Here is a 14,399-nt window from a genome sequence, read left to right on the forward strand (position 1 = left end):
ATAGCCAGCGTGTCAGTGAATGGTAGAATCTTTAGTTTAGTTTAGAGATACAGCGCGGATACAGGCTCTTCGGCACACCGAGCTGGTGCTGAGCAGCAATCCCCACACATTAACACTATCCTACACACATTAGGAACAATTTACATTTATACGAAGCCAATTAACTTACAAACCTATACGTCTTTGGAGTGTGGGAGGAAACCGAAGATCTCAGAGAAAACCCACACTGTCACGGGGAGAACGTAAAACTCCATATAGACAGCACCCGTAGTCGGGATCGAACCCGAGTCTCCGGCACTGTAAGTGCTGTGAGGCAGCAACTCGAACGTTGCGCCACCGTACCACCCCAATCTTGGGGAGCATTTTATGGGAATGTGGGCAGAATAGCTAACGGAAAATTAGTGTGGGATTGGAATTACTCTAAGTTGGCATAGACTTAATGGGCCAAATAGGTCATAAGGAAATAGGAAATACCGCAGGATTGTATTATCTCTGAGCACCCGACAATTCCAGACATGGCATCCCTATTCCTTTTATTCTGTCACGATCAATTGGGTTCAATGTGCTGTTCCAAAAGTGGGTGAGGGTTCTGTAGATCCATGTCAGGGGCCGTATATTTTATAATTAAAGGTTGTACATCAAGTGTGTGGCTTCCATGTTTATGACATCTGCCTCACCCTGGATAAATATTAAACAGGTGGTCTGAGACCAGCAGCCCTAAGACTTTTGCCTCCATCACAGTGAGGAGATGTTGGGTGGACTCACTGTGGTGGATGTTAATATGTGTTTATTGTTGTTTTTTATTGTATTGTATTATATGTATGACTGCTTAAATTTCGTTCAGACTTCGGTCTGGATGACAATAAAAGGCTATTCTATTCTATTCTAATTTGCAGGGTGAAGCCCCTTTATAATTTTATTCTGTCTGTAGCCATCACCCATTGTCTTGCTGCTCCCATTAGTACCCTGAAGTAAGCTGTTAAAGTTTGATGCCTGTGCTTCTGTGTAAGCAATAATCAAACCACTTGGTGATGTGGCAGCTACATGGCACTGAGAGTTCTTTCGAAGATTAAATTTAGCAACCGTTTTCAGATCTGATCCTGATTTGAACTGTGGGTTGAGCAATTTTACTTCGGAGTCACGTGAGTGACTACGTGAAGAGCCCGCTCAGTACGCATGTGCGACATTGAGTTCACGCAGGCAACAGCTGCGCAGCGGGAATAGGCAGCTCTCGCTACAAGCCTGAAGGAAAGGTCCGTTAGGTAAGTACTTACCTTCAGTTTAAACTAGCGACTTTGCGTTTGTTTTTGCTCCAGGGGGAGCAAAGCAGCAGAGGGAAGCGGCCCCCAGTCGACTCCAGGGAAGGAGCCAACAGTGGAGGGGGGGAGGCGGCAACGGGACCGCACACGCTGCGGTCCACAGACACGGGTGCTGCGCTGATGCCCAGTCCGCTAAAACAGCTGTCTGACCAACAGCAGCGGACTGGAGGGAAATTCAATAACCGGCCGGCACCCCTGCAGACTCCCGACAAGGAGACTCGCCGCCGGAGAACCGCTGAAATGCCGCCCGAAAACAGCACACAGCCTCTAACAGCAAGGTCAGGACCAACCTCAGGCTGGAGACAGACACGGAAGATGGAATCAGCACTTCAAACAAGAAACAAGAGTGTCTGTTTCTCCAAGCCAGAGGAAGGTCATGGAGCTAAAAGCTCCAGCGAGACTTGCCTCAGGATCAGGGGCAAGTCCGCCAAGGGAGCTAGCACTCCCACTCCAGTGCCTAACAGCATTGGCCATCTCCCTTGTCGAGGGATTGATGGGGACCAGACTGGACTGGTCAAGAAGAGGGGTCACTGGCTGAAGTTTATCGGGAGTATGCTTGAGGTACAGGATCAGGAAGAGCTGCTGGGTGTGGCCGCTATGTAGCTCCACCACTAGCGAGATGGCTTTTCAGTTTCAACTGATGGCCAGCTTACTACCTGTTCTTTTCAAAAAACCTCTCCAAGACAGGTAGTCACGAGGTGTTGGATTCATCACGCCTCCCCTAAATTGCATTTACTCAAAGTGCCCACCGTTATTGGGGGGTACATTGAGCATAGCTTTAAAACCCAAATATCTTAAAATGCGTTTGATATCCCTGACGTCGGTTATCATTTCGCATGCTCATTTCAGAGGGACAGGGTAGTATGGCAAAACACCTGACCCTACTGCTTGCAGTGCTCCGCAACCTGCCCTCAACTTAAAAAATTACAGGACTGTGAGAATGCCGACCTCTCAACCACAGATCCTGCTAGCTGGCTAAGTTATCAAACCAAGCCTAAAAAACTGGAGAAGTATCCAAAATTCGGCATCTAGAGGGCAGGGTCTGGAATGAGCACCACACGAAACCAGCAGCAGTGCCTCTACGCGTCCACCAGTAGGCGTCCACCTAATAGTACTGGTGTAAACTCAGGGCCCGATGCCAACCCCCAGTAAGCCCTGTTTTTTCAGGCCAGGGTCCAGAGCGGGCCCCCTGGAAAAATGTGCCACCCCCAACAACACCATCCCTACGGACAAGGAACCGTAAACCGAAGAGATGAACACACCACGGAACAACAGTGAAATAAGATAAGTATGGTTCCTGCCATCACACAAAAGATGAAGGGTTTGTACTAACAAAGCATTCAAGGGTAAAATTAAATTAGATCCCATCCTGCTCGGCCTTTTGGCTAAGATTAGTAGTAACTGCCTTATCAGTTTATATCTGATATGTCCCTTCCCAGGGATCATACAATACCAGTACAGCATGCACCCTAGGGGTCTACCCTCCCACTAATAAGAACATGAGGGACTAGCAACTGAGGGTAATAATTATACAGGGGTCATATAGAAGCCTATATGAACCTTTGGTACCAACTAACCAAGATGGTAATGTCGCCATCATTGATATCAAGGGGTCATAATAAACCCAGTATGAACCTTTGGCTCTAAAAATCCCAACATGGTATATGTCGCACTGTCATTGACTTGCCACTTGAGTATCTCGCCAGGCCACGCTTGGAATATTGAAACTGCCAACCTTTCATTCCAAGCATACTTAATGGTAGACATCAACTTAAAAGATGCATACTATTCAGTACCCATGCAAAAAACTTGGAGATAACTTGGCAGTATTAATTATCGACTATGGCTATTACAACCAAACTGGTTCCAGATATTCTAACCAGCCCTGGCTATATTAAGGAACTATCGTCATGGCATGTTCCAATGATATTAACGACGACTAATCCATGGGTATAGCTATCACAGCTTTAGCTATTATTCTTTTAGCCGAGCTAGTCATGCAATCCAGATAGAAACTATCGCTCTCAGCCTTGACTAAGATCAAGCGGAGTATCTGTTGTTAGTTCTATTTTGACTCGTCCCTTATCAAGGGACCATATATCAATTGAATTGGAACAGGGAGATGGGGAGGGGCTTGCTCCGTCCACTCCACGCATCAACCAGTATTGCAGTACCTTGAAATATAAATCCTCTACTGTTGACTATTTGGTATTCAACACTCTACCCACTTATCTTTAACTTGGCATAGGAAAGTCAGTATAACACAACCTGTAACAATTAATGGTATCTACCTACCATTCAACAGTGGCAAGAGTATTGGGAGTTAGTAGCAGGTGTTCCAGCTACTTAACTTGAACCTTCCATTAAGGCTAGGTGCTAATGTTTAAACTACCCTCACCCAAAACATGGTGGCATATGGATTAATCTGGAGTCGTCATCACTATAGACACTAGGCGTAAAACCTAGTTTGGAAATTTTGAGTACGCTCTATTGGCAAAGCATATTATCCTGCAGTGCACCATTTTTCATGTTCGTTTATAATTAACAACATCACAGTAGTGACATACACAAACCACTTGGGCAGAATAAATCGATATCATGTGACATTTATTTAACAATTGGAAACTACAGGTCGTCAAAAATATACGACCATCAGCAAACTTACCTACTAGGTGAGCTAAATACTGTAAACAGACATATTAAACCCAAGTATTGCTGGAATTACAAAGCAATATGGAACACCCGATATCGATTTCACTGTATTCAATTGAATTCTCCACGTACCGATGTATGTCGCAAGAAACCAAATTTGAGGCAGGGGCAATGAATTCATTCCCACTGAATTAGGAAGCGTGAGGGGGGGAATCTAATCTATGTTTTCCCCCTTTTTTTCTACCTCATCAGGTACTACGGCCTCATCAGTCGGGTACTACGCACATGCCACGATAAATTAAACTACTGGATTGCAGATTTGAAAAGACCATCACTGGGCCTGGATTGCAGAATTGGGAAGACCTCTGCTGGGCCTGGATTGTCAATAGCGCTATCAACACAAGGATAGCATCCCATCGCATATCCACTAGGGAACATACTTGGCGAACATCAAGAAGTGAGAAGATACCATTCAAATACAGGAACTACATATTCAACTACAACAAACCTGTACTGGAGTTCTGGCAGGTCTTCACCACAATGAAGGATTCAGTCAGAAGTGCTCTGTCAGCCTACTTAACTCGGGCACCAGGACCACAGGCCATAGGGTACCTTCCGCTGGTGATCAAATTTAGGAGAGGTTAATCCCCCAGACCCAGGTACACCCAAATCTGGGATGTCAGTATGGACCTGACGTACCTTAGGGGATGGTCACCAGCCAGGTCCCTCACCCTGGAACAGCCCACCCTGAAGGGACATGCTGATGGCCTTGTCTCAGCACAAAGAGTTCAGTTTCCTCCATCCACTACGATTGGACAATATGGTCCACTACACCATGTTACATTACCATTAGGGACTGGACAAACAGAGCAGACCAGAAACATCAGGTCTAGTTATGGAATTCCGGGCATACCCACCTGAACCACGGTTATGTGTCATGACCCACTTATTGAACTACATCGACACAATAAGTAATCCTCGAGGGAGAGAAAAAGCCTTATGGGTCAGCCACAAGAAACGTTATGGTCGGGTGACGAGCCAAACTATCTCAAGTGGCTCAAGCAGGTACTGGGAGTTGCTGGAGTACATATTAACGTGTATAAATCTTACTCCACCAGGACAGCATCCACATCAGTGACTAAGAGGATGGACGTGCCAATGGACCACATCCTGGCTACAGCGGGGTGGTCTAGGGAGTATATGTTCCAAACTTTTAGTATCGTTTGCAGAAAAAGAATCTGCAAAAAATATATAATTTATACCCGGGGGAGCATTTGGTCTTGTTGTTGTTAATAACACCATTATTGTTTTTACAAACAGATTCATGGTTGATTACGATAACATACTTCCTCCCTCGAAAGACTTCGGCAGCGAGTGAAGTATGAACTGTTACACGGTTTGAAATCACAGAGCTTTAAAATCTTCACGTAGTCACTCACGTGACTCCGAAGTAAAATAGTAAGATTAAACGAGAATTACCAGTTTGAAGTTTGATCTGTATTTTATGAGGAGTTACGATGAGGGATTACGTGCCCTCTGCTCCCACCCTCAATAATATGGGTCAAACTGATAACTAAGGTCTCCTTTTCTTTACTATGTTTATTTCAATAACTGTGTCTGTCTGTGATTCCACACCGCTGCTTTGAAGTATGTCGCGCATGCGTGCTGAGCGGGCTCTTCACGTAATCCCTCATCGTAACTCCTCATAAAATACAGATCAAACTTCAAACTGGTAAGTTCTCGTTTAATCTTACTAATACTATTAACTTTGTCAGCCAGTTCCAACTGCACCAGCTGATTCTGTGAACATACAGAAGACTTCCCTTCTCATGCATTTCCTGCATGGGCAGCACCAGCACTGAGGACAGGGGTTTTTGTGCCAAGTGGTTTATCTCCTGATTCCTTGAAGCATTTCCCCTATCTACAGCACAGAAGGACTTGGATGGAACACTCTCCACTTGCCGTGCTGAGCGGGCTCTTCACGTAATCCCTCATCGTAACTCCTCATAAAATACAGATCAAACTTCAAACTGGTAAGTTCTCGTTTAATCTTACTAATACTATTAACTTTGTCAGCCAGTTCCAACTGCACCAGCTGATTCTGTGAACATAAGAAGCTCAACCATTTAAGAAGCTGAAAAACAAGCTGAACAAACAAAGTGTCCATTTGGCACCTATCCACCTAAATCCTTTCCTTTGCTTCTGGCAAGCTGTTTATGCCAGCTGAAAGATACACTGCTGGCACTTGACATCATCAATAGCAAGTCCACAGTCTCTGCCACGTCGACTAAAAAAAAAAGTATGGGAACAGCCACAGTTGCTCGGTGTCCTCGGAGTTTGACACCATTTTGATGTGGGAAATTATTGCCCATTGTTCACTGTAATGATACTGTAAGAGTGCCTTTTCCAAACTTAAGGCAGAGGCTTAAGAAAATTCAACATCACCTTTTCCTGGAGCCACAATAGACTGTAGATGCTGGAATCCAGAATAAAAAAACAAACTGCTAGAAGTTTGGCTGTGGGTTTAAACTAAATAGGGGGGGGGGGGGGGGGGGGGGGGGGAGGATTAACAAATTGGAAGTATAAAGATGGAGTTAAAAGGGAAGTGAGTACAAAAAAAAGTTACAAAAGACTCCTGAATTAATGGGAAGGAAAGTTTGAGAAGGGATAAGAGTGTAAGGTCAGAGTCAACAGTGTGAGAGGGGAGGTGAATTGCTCAAACTCAAATTCAAATCGGAGAATGTCCGTAGGAGTCTGTAGATATTTCGTAGCGGCTCGTAATGCCAGCCGTAGGTACTCGAGGAAGAAAGATTCCAAGGGGAGTAAGGGACGACCGTGGCTGACGAGGGACGTCAGGGACAGTATAAAAATAAAAGAGAAGTATAACATAGCAAAGATGAGCGGGAAGCCAGACAATTGGGAAACTTTTAAAGAGTAACAGAAGATAACTAAAAAGGCAATATGGGGAGAAAGGATGAGGTACGAAGGTAAGCTAGCCAAGAATATAAAGGATGATAGTAAAAGCTTCTTTAGGTATGTGAAGAGGAAACAATTAGTTAAGACCAAAATTGGACCCTTGAGGACTGAATCAGGTGAATTTATTATGGGGATCAAGGAAATGGTACACGAGTTGAACTGGTACTTTGGATCCGTCTTCACATATGGGCCTGTCCCACTTAGGCGATCAGGTAAGTCGGACATTTTTTCAGCATGATTAAAAATGTCCATGAGTAAAAAAATAGCCCCGAGTACCTACCGCTGGCATCTCCGAGTTTGAATCGAGAGGAAAATTCAGGAGAATTTGTGAGTAACTCGAGAAAGTGGGACAGGGGTTAATGGGTAAAAAATACCCTAATGGGAGTTATCTACAGGCCCCCAAACAGTAGCCTGGATATAGGGTGCGTAGAATCAAGAGTTTAAATTGGCATGCCGCAAAGGTAATGCTACAGTTGTTATGGGAGATTTCAACATGCAGGTAGACTGGGAAAATCAGGTTGGTACTGGACCCCAAGAAAGGGAATTTGTGGAGTGGCTCCATGATGGATTCTTAGAGCAACTTGTACTGGAGCCTACCAGGGAGAAGGCAATTCTGGATTTAGTGTTGTGTAATGAACTGGATTTGAAGGGAACCCGAGGTAAAGGAGCCATTAGGAGATAGTGACCATAATACAATAAGTTTTAAACTACAATTTGAGAGGGAGAAGGGAAAATCGGAAGTGTGAGTATTACAATTGAACAAAGGGGACTATGGAGCCTTGAAGGAGGAGCTGGCCAAAGTTCACTGGAAAGAGACCCTACAGGGATGACAGTGGAACAACAATGGCAGGTATTTCTGGGAATAATACAAAAGGTGCAGGATCAGTTCATTCCAAAGAGGAAGAAAGATTCCAAGGGGAGTAAGGGACGACCGTGGCTGACAAGGGACGTCAGGGACAGTATAAAAATAAAAGAGAAGTATAACATAGCAAAGATGAGCGGGAAGCCAGACAATTGGGAAACTTTTAAAGAGCAACAGAAGATAACTAAAAAGGTAATATGGGGAGAAAGGATGAGGTACGAAGGTAAGCTAGCCAAGAATATAAAGGATGATAGTAAAAGCTTCTTTAGGTATGTGAAGAGGAAACAATTAGTTAAGACCAAAATTGGACCCTTGAGGACTGAATCAGGTGAATTTATTATGGGGATCAAGGAAATGGTACACGAGTTGAACTGGTACTTTGGATCCGTCTTCACATATGGGCCTGTCCCACTTAGGCGATTTTTCAGGGGGAGTCCAGGGGCCACAATTTAAGAATAAGGGGTAAGGCATTTGGAATGGAGATGAGGAAAAACTTTTTCACACAGAGGGTTGTGAATCTGTGGAATTCTCTGTCTCAGAAGGCAGTGGAGTCCAATTCTCTGGATCTTTTCAAGAGAGAATTGGATAGAGCTCTTAAAGAGTGAGATTTGTGGAGAAGACAGGAATAGGGTACTGATTGTGGATGATCAGCCATGATAACAGTGAATGGTGGTGCTGGCTCGATGGGCCGAATGGCCTACTCCTGCACCTATTGTCTATTGTCATTGTCTATAAGAGCTCCACAGTCAGGCAGCATCTATGGAAGCAAAGGGATTGGTGACATTTGGGGTTGAGACCCTGCATCAGTCCTGTGGTTACACTGCTGAACTAATAATTAAGAAGCATGCAGGAAAAAATCCCGCCAACTGCTTGTGGTAACATGGGGATTATAAATTCAGTTGCAAAAAAAACTATAATGAAAATGTCAATGATGATCACGAAACTAACAACATCGCTTCCAATTCTGTAATGTCTTTTGGGGAAGAAAATGTTCCATCCTAATGTGGAATGCCCTATTTGTGAATCCAAACCAATAGCAAAATGGTCACAGACTTCTGAAATACATTTGAGGGAAACATATTTACAAAGCATGCTGGTTATCTGGAACAACGTGGTATAGGCATATACAACTAGTGTTTGAAAGGCATTTAGATCAGTACTTGAATAGGAAAGGCAAAAAGAGATACATGCTCATTGCAAGCAAACTTGTTTAGTGTAGATAGTCATCATGGTCGGCATGGATGAGGTGAGACAAAAGGGCCTGTTTCTGTGTTGTATGATTCTATGAAAATGCTCAAACAAACCATTCGAGCCATGGGCACTTATAGATGAGCATTAAATGCAGGGACCCATGCCAAACCCGATTATATTTAACGCTGTTTACTTCAAGGTGCAGTATTTACTTACAACATCTTGTAAAGAATGAGTGAACTAATAGCATGACAATGACACTGGTTTCCTTCCACAGCCTTGAATCATTATTTGACTGCTGGATATGAGCTTCACCACAGCAACCAAAATGTGCCATTGTAACAATCCCGCTGTAAAAAGATTTCATATACCTTTCTGTGCATACTAAATCATTTTTGTATAGGAAGGAACTGCAGATGCTGGTATAAATTGAAGATAGACACAAAATTGCTTCTCTCCAGAGATGCTGCCTGCCCCACTGAGTTACTCCAGCATTTTGTGTCTAGGTCATTTTTGTAGCTACATTTAAATGTGTCATTTATCACTAAATGTGGTTATACAGGTGCACAACCTTTTATCCGAAATTCCAAATAACGAAAAGCTCCGAATAGCGGACATTTTTTCGGTCCTTGAAGAAAGGTCCTTGAAGACGTTCACCGAGGGCGGCCCGCAGAGGTGACAGCGGAACCTCCGGTCGGTCCTCGAAGAAAGGGGAACAAAATCCCCATTCATAAAAGAGAAGGTGAGGGTATATTGCGCAGGAGGGTTAATAATTGATAATCTGCTGCTGCCTGCCCGCTGAGTTAAAAAGTTCCCACGGTAGACTCACGATACACAGTGTATCGTGAGTCTTGCGTGGGAACTTTTTAACTCAGCAGGCAGGCAGCAGGAGATTGTCGCTCCCTTCAGTTTCACCCCACCTACACCCCTCTGCTTCCCGGCCATGTGTGTGACCCCTTCCCTCCCCTCTCCAGCTCCCCGCCCATTGCACCGGCGCGGGGGCTTTGCACTGTCTTCACATCGGCGATGCCAGCAGGTCAGTGCCAGTCACCGGAGACGTCAGGACCAACGGGACACCGACCCCCAGGCCCACTGCAAGCACGGAGATCCCAGAGACCCACAGCCAGCAGCAGCCCAGCCCCATTCCAACTCCAGAGGAAAACTGCAAACTGGCCGGAGACGTCAGGACCACCAGAAGCCGCTCCCCGATGGGCCGCTACGGCGACAAGTGGCAGTTCGCCCACAGCCCGAGCTGCACCCCCTCATCGGGACACCGACCCCCAGGCCCACTGCAAGCACGGAGATCCCAGATCAGCAACCCCAGCCCAGCCCCGCTCCAACTCCAGAGGAACACGCTCCCCATAGGGGCAGAAGCTGATCGTGTGCAAGGTACGTCTTGTTCTTGGGGTGGCGCAGCTCGGGCTGTGGGTGAACTGCCACTTGTCGCCGTAGCGGCACATCGGGGAGCGGGTTCCTCTGGAGTTGGAGGGGGAGGGGGGTATTGTGCTGTTTGATCGCCCCCTGCTATCCCAGGGACAGGGAGACACAGCGGCTTTTGAGAATGGTGGGCAATCACTTCCAAAGTTCTGCCCACACAGTCAGTACACCTCTCCTACACTTGTCTCCTGCACTAAGATCATCTCGCAGAGAATGATCCCAGCCTAACCCTCCCTATTCTCTCATATTCTGCAAGAAAAAACTACATTGAAGACTCAAACTCGCGATCGAGTAACTGCCGGGATCGAGGCGCAAACTCGCGACCTTGCGGATATGAGCCGAGCACTCTACCACTGAGCCAGCCGTTAAAATCTACGCTAAAAATCTTCCATTCCGAAAGCTGAAAAATTCCGAATTACGAAAAGTGCCTGGTCCCAAGGCTTTCGGATAAAAGGTTGTGCACCTGTACTACATGATGAACTCTTCATTAAGCTGTGTGCAAATAAAGGTATGAGTTTCGTCGCTTTGCTGATTCTTCTGTATCACATATCATTAGGTGGAATTTACATGACTGGTGTGAGTATTTAAGGCTACATAGGTCAAATTGGTGTAATCAGCAACATTTTTAGGGCAATTATAGATTTTCGCTGCTAAGCACATCCGGATATTGATTACAAACTAATTATCAGTGTGTTCATCCCCATGTCAGTTAAACGTTGCTGACTAGTGCACTTTTCGCTTTCTGGCTTTTTAGTGTGGTAAATAATAATAATAATAATAAATTTTATATTTAATGGGCGCCTTTCATACAAAATCTCAAGGACACCTTACATAGTAATCGGAATAAAAACATATAATCGGAGTAAAACAAGTAATTAAAGACATCACAATGACACAAATTAAAAACAGAATTCAATCCAAAAACAGAAAATCAAAAACACAGTGTGAAGAGAGAGCAGCGGCAACCAATTCGTGCCAGCGTCCACTCTCCCTTCACGGCAGCCATCTTGGACACAGACCTACAAGACTACAGTTAGACAAAAAAAAAGGGGTCAAGGAAAGAGCGTTCATGTCCACGGCCCTGTTTCCACCAATCTTTCCACCACCACGCACAAGAAGCACAAGACAGACACAATTGTATGCAGATGCCGAGAAGTGTGTTCAGCTCTGGCTGTACAACTTCTAATTTTGTGTGTGGATAAGATGAAGAGTGTGGTAAAAATGTGATTGTGTAATGCCAAGACTTTTAACTGACTCAGGGGCATGTCCAAAAATTGCTTAGGATAAGTTAAACAATGTTAAACAATATTATACAAGAGTAGTGCATTATATAAATCAAAACCGAATGCCTCGTTGACACATTGTAATTGACTGTGGACATACAGCCTGAACACTGAGGACACAATAAATGATAGGGCTCTGCAAAGTGTGGTAGAACAGAGAGACCTAGGAATGCAGGTACATAGTTCCATGAAAGTTGCAACACAGTTATACAGTGCGGTGAAGAAACCATTTCGGCAAAGAGTAGGAGTAAACGGGTCCTTTTCACAATGGCAGGCAGTGACTAGTGGGGTACCGCAAGGCTCAGTGCTGGGACCCCAGCTATTTACGATATATATTAATGATTTGGACGAGGGAATTGAATGCAACATTTCCAAGTTTGCGGATGACACGAAGCTGGGGGGCAGCGTTAGCTTTGTGGAGGATGCTAGGAGGCTGCAAGGTGACTTGGATAGGCTGGGTGAGTGGGCAAATGCATGGCAGATGCAGTATAATGTGGATAAATGTGAGGTTATCCACTTTGGTGGCAAAAACAGGAAAGTAGACTATTATCTGAATGGTGGCCGATTAGAAAAGGGGGTGATGCAACGAGACCTGGGTGTCATGGTACACCAATCATTAAAAGTAGGCATGCAGGTGCAGCAGGCAGTGAAGAAGGCGAATGGTATGTTAGCATTCATAGCAAAAGGATTTGAGTATAGGAGCAGGGAGGTTCTACTGCAGTTGTACAGGGTCTTGGTGAGACCACACCTGGAGTAATGCGTACAGTTTTGGTCTCCTAATCTGAGGAAAGACATCCTTGACATAGAGGGAGTACAGAGAAGGTTCACCAGACTGATTCCTGGGATGTCAGGACTTTCATATGAAGAAAGACTGGATAGACTCGGTTTGTACTCGCTAGAATTTAGAAGATTGAGGGGGGATCTTATAGAACTTACAAAATTCTTAAGGGGTTGGACAGGCTAGATGCAGGAAGATTGTTCACGGTTGGGGAAGTCCAGAACAAGGGGACACAGTTTAAGGATAAGGGGGAAATCTTTAGGTTCCGAGATGAGGAAAACATTTTTCACACAGAGAGTGGTGAATCTCTGGAATTCTCTGCCACAGAAGGTAGTTGAGGCCAGTTCATTGGCTATATTTAAGAGGGAGTTAGATGTGGCCCTTGTGGCTAAAGGGATCTGGGGGTATGGAGAGAAGGCAGGTACAGGATACTGAGTTGGATGATTAGCCATGATCATATTGAATGGCGGTGCAGGCTCGAAGGGCCGAATGGCCTACTCCTGCACCTATTTTCTATGTTTCTATGTAATCTTGCCTTCACTTGTCATGGTACTAAAAACAGGAGCTGGGAAGTCATTTTACAACAGTACAATCCAATGAAAAGGCCATATTTAAAGTCCATGTACCATTCAGACAGCCCAGCTATAGGAAGGATGTCATTAAATTGGAAAAGGTGCACAAAAGATATACAAGGATGTTACTAGGTCAGGAAGGTTTGAGTTATAAGGAGAAGCTTGCTATGCTGGGATATTTTTTTCCCTGGAGCATAAGCCATTAAGGGACAACCATATAGAGATATATAACTTAATGAGGTGTGCAGATAAGATGGATGGTCACGGTCTGTTTCCGAGGGTAGGGGAATTAAATCTAGAGGGCATAGATTTAACGTGAGAAGGAAAAGATTTAAGAGACCTGGGGTGCAACACTTTCACACAAAAAGTGGAAAAATGGAAAAATATGGAATTGTTATATGGAAAATTTTCCCAAAGAAATCATTGAGGTGTGACATTTACAATATTTCAGACATTTCCTTTAGAGATGCAGTGTGGAAACAGGCCCTTTGGCCCACCGATTCCTCGCTGACCAGTGATCCCCACACATTAACGCCATCCTACACACACTAAGGACATTTTACAATTATACCAAGCTAATTAAACTACGAACCTGTATGTCTTTGGAGTGTGGGAGGAAACCGGAGCACCCAGAGAAACCCCCCCACAGGTCATTGGGAGAACTTATAAACTCTGTACAGACAGCACCCCTAGTCAGGATTGAAACCAGGTCTCTGCAACAACTCTACTGCTGCGCCACTGTGCCGCCCAGGACAGGTACATGGAGAGATATGGGGCAGTATGGAAGGTATGGAGAGATTTTGGCCAGGCACAGTCAAAGGAGGCTAGCTCAGAGAGACTGAACTAATTAACCTATAAACCAGCACTTCAATAGCAGTTGGGAGGGGAAACTGGAGTAGTTGGGGGAAACCATAAGGTCAAAGGGAGATTGTGCAAATTCCACACAAATAGCACTAGAGGTTGGGATTGAACCTTGGTTACTGGAGCTGTGAGGCAGCCACAGTATTATCTCCACCATGGTGCAGCAAATTCTTTCTGCTATTTTTCTCATAAATAGTAGGTAATTCTCAGGGAATTGAGGGAGTTAGATGTGGCCCTTGTGGCTAAAGGGATCAGGGGGTATGGAGAGAAGGCAGGTACAGGATACTGAGTTGGATGATCAGCCATGATCATATTGAATGGCGGTGCAGGCTCGAAGGGCCGAATGGCCTACTCCTGCACCTATGTTTCTGTTTCTAATTCATGTTTTGGTTGACTCACTTAAACAGGATAGGATGTTACTTCTTTCTCTCTTGCTATCCCTCTGACATCATCCTTCAGTAAAAACAA

At 44.8% G+C, this 14,399-nt stretch overlaps 1 protein-coding gene and 1 pseudogene across 1 annotated transcript in view; both read left to right on the plus strand.

The window, feature by feature from the left end:
- smpd3 (sphingomyelin phosphodiesterase 3) overlaps positions 1-14,399 on the plus strand; it is a 175,428-nt gene that overhangs the window by 55,656 nt on the left and 105,373 nt on the right. The window lies entirely within an intron of this gene.
- Positions 3,335-3,512, plus strand: LOC116983000 (annotated as a pseudogene).

This window comes from Amblyraja radiata, chromosome 17 (genome assembly GCF_010909765.2).
Source record: "Amblyraja radiata isolate CabotCenter1 chromosome 17, sAmbRad1.1.pri, whole genome shotgun sequence".
Taxonomy (NCBI): domain Eukaryota; kingdom Metazoa; phylum Chordata; class Chondrichthyes; order Rajiformes; family Rajidae; genus Amblyraja; species Amblyraja radiata.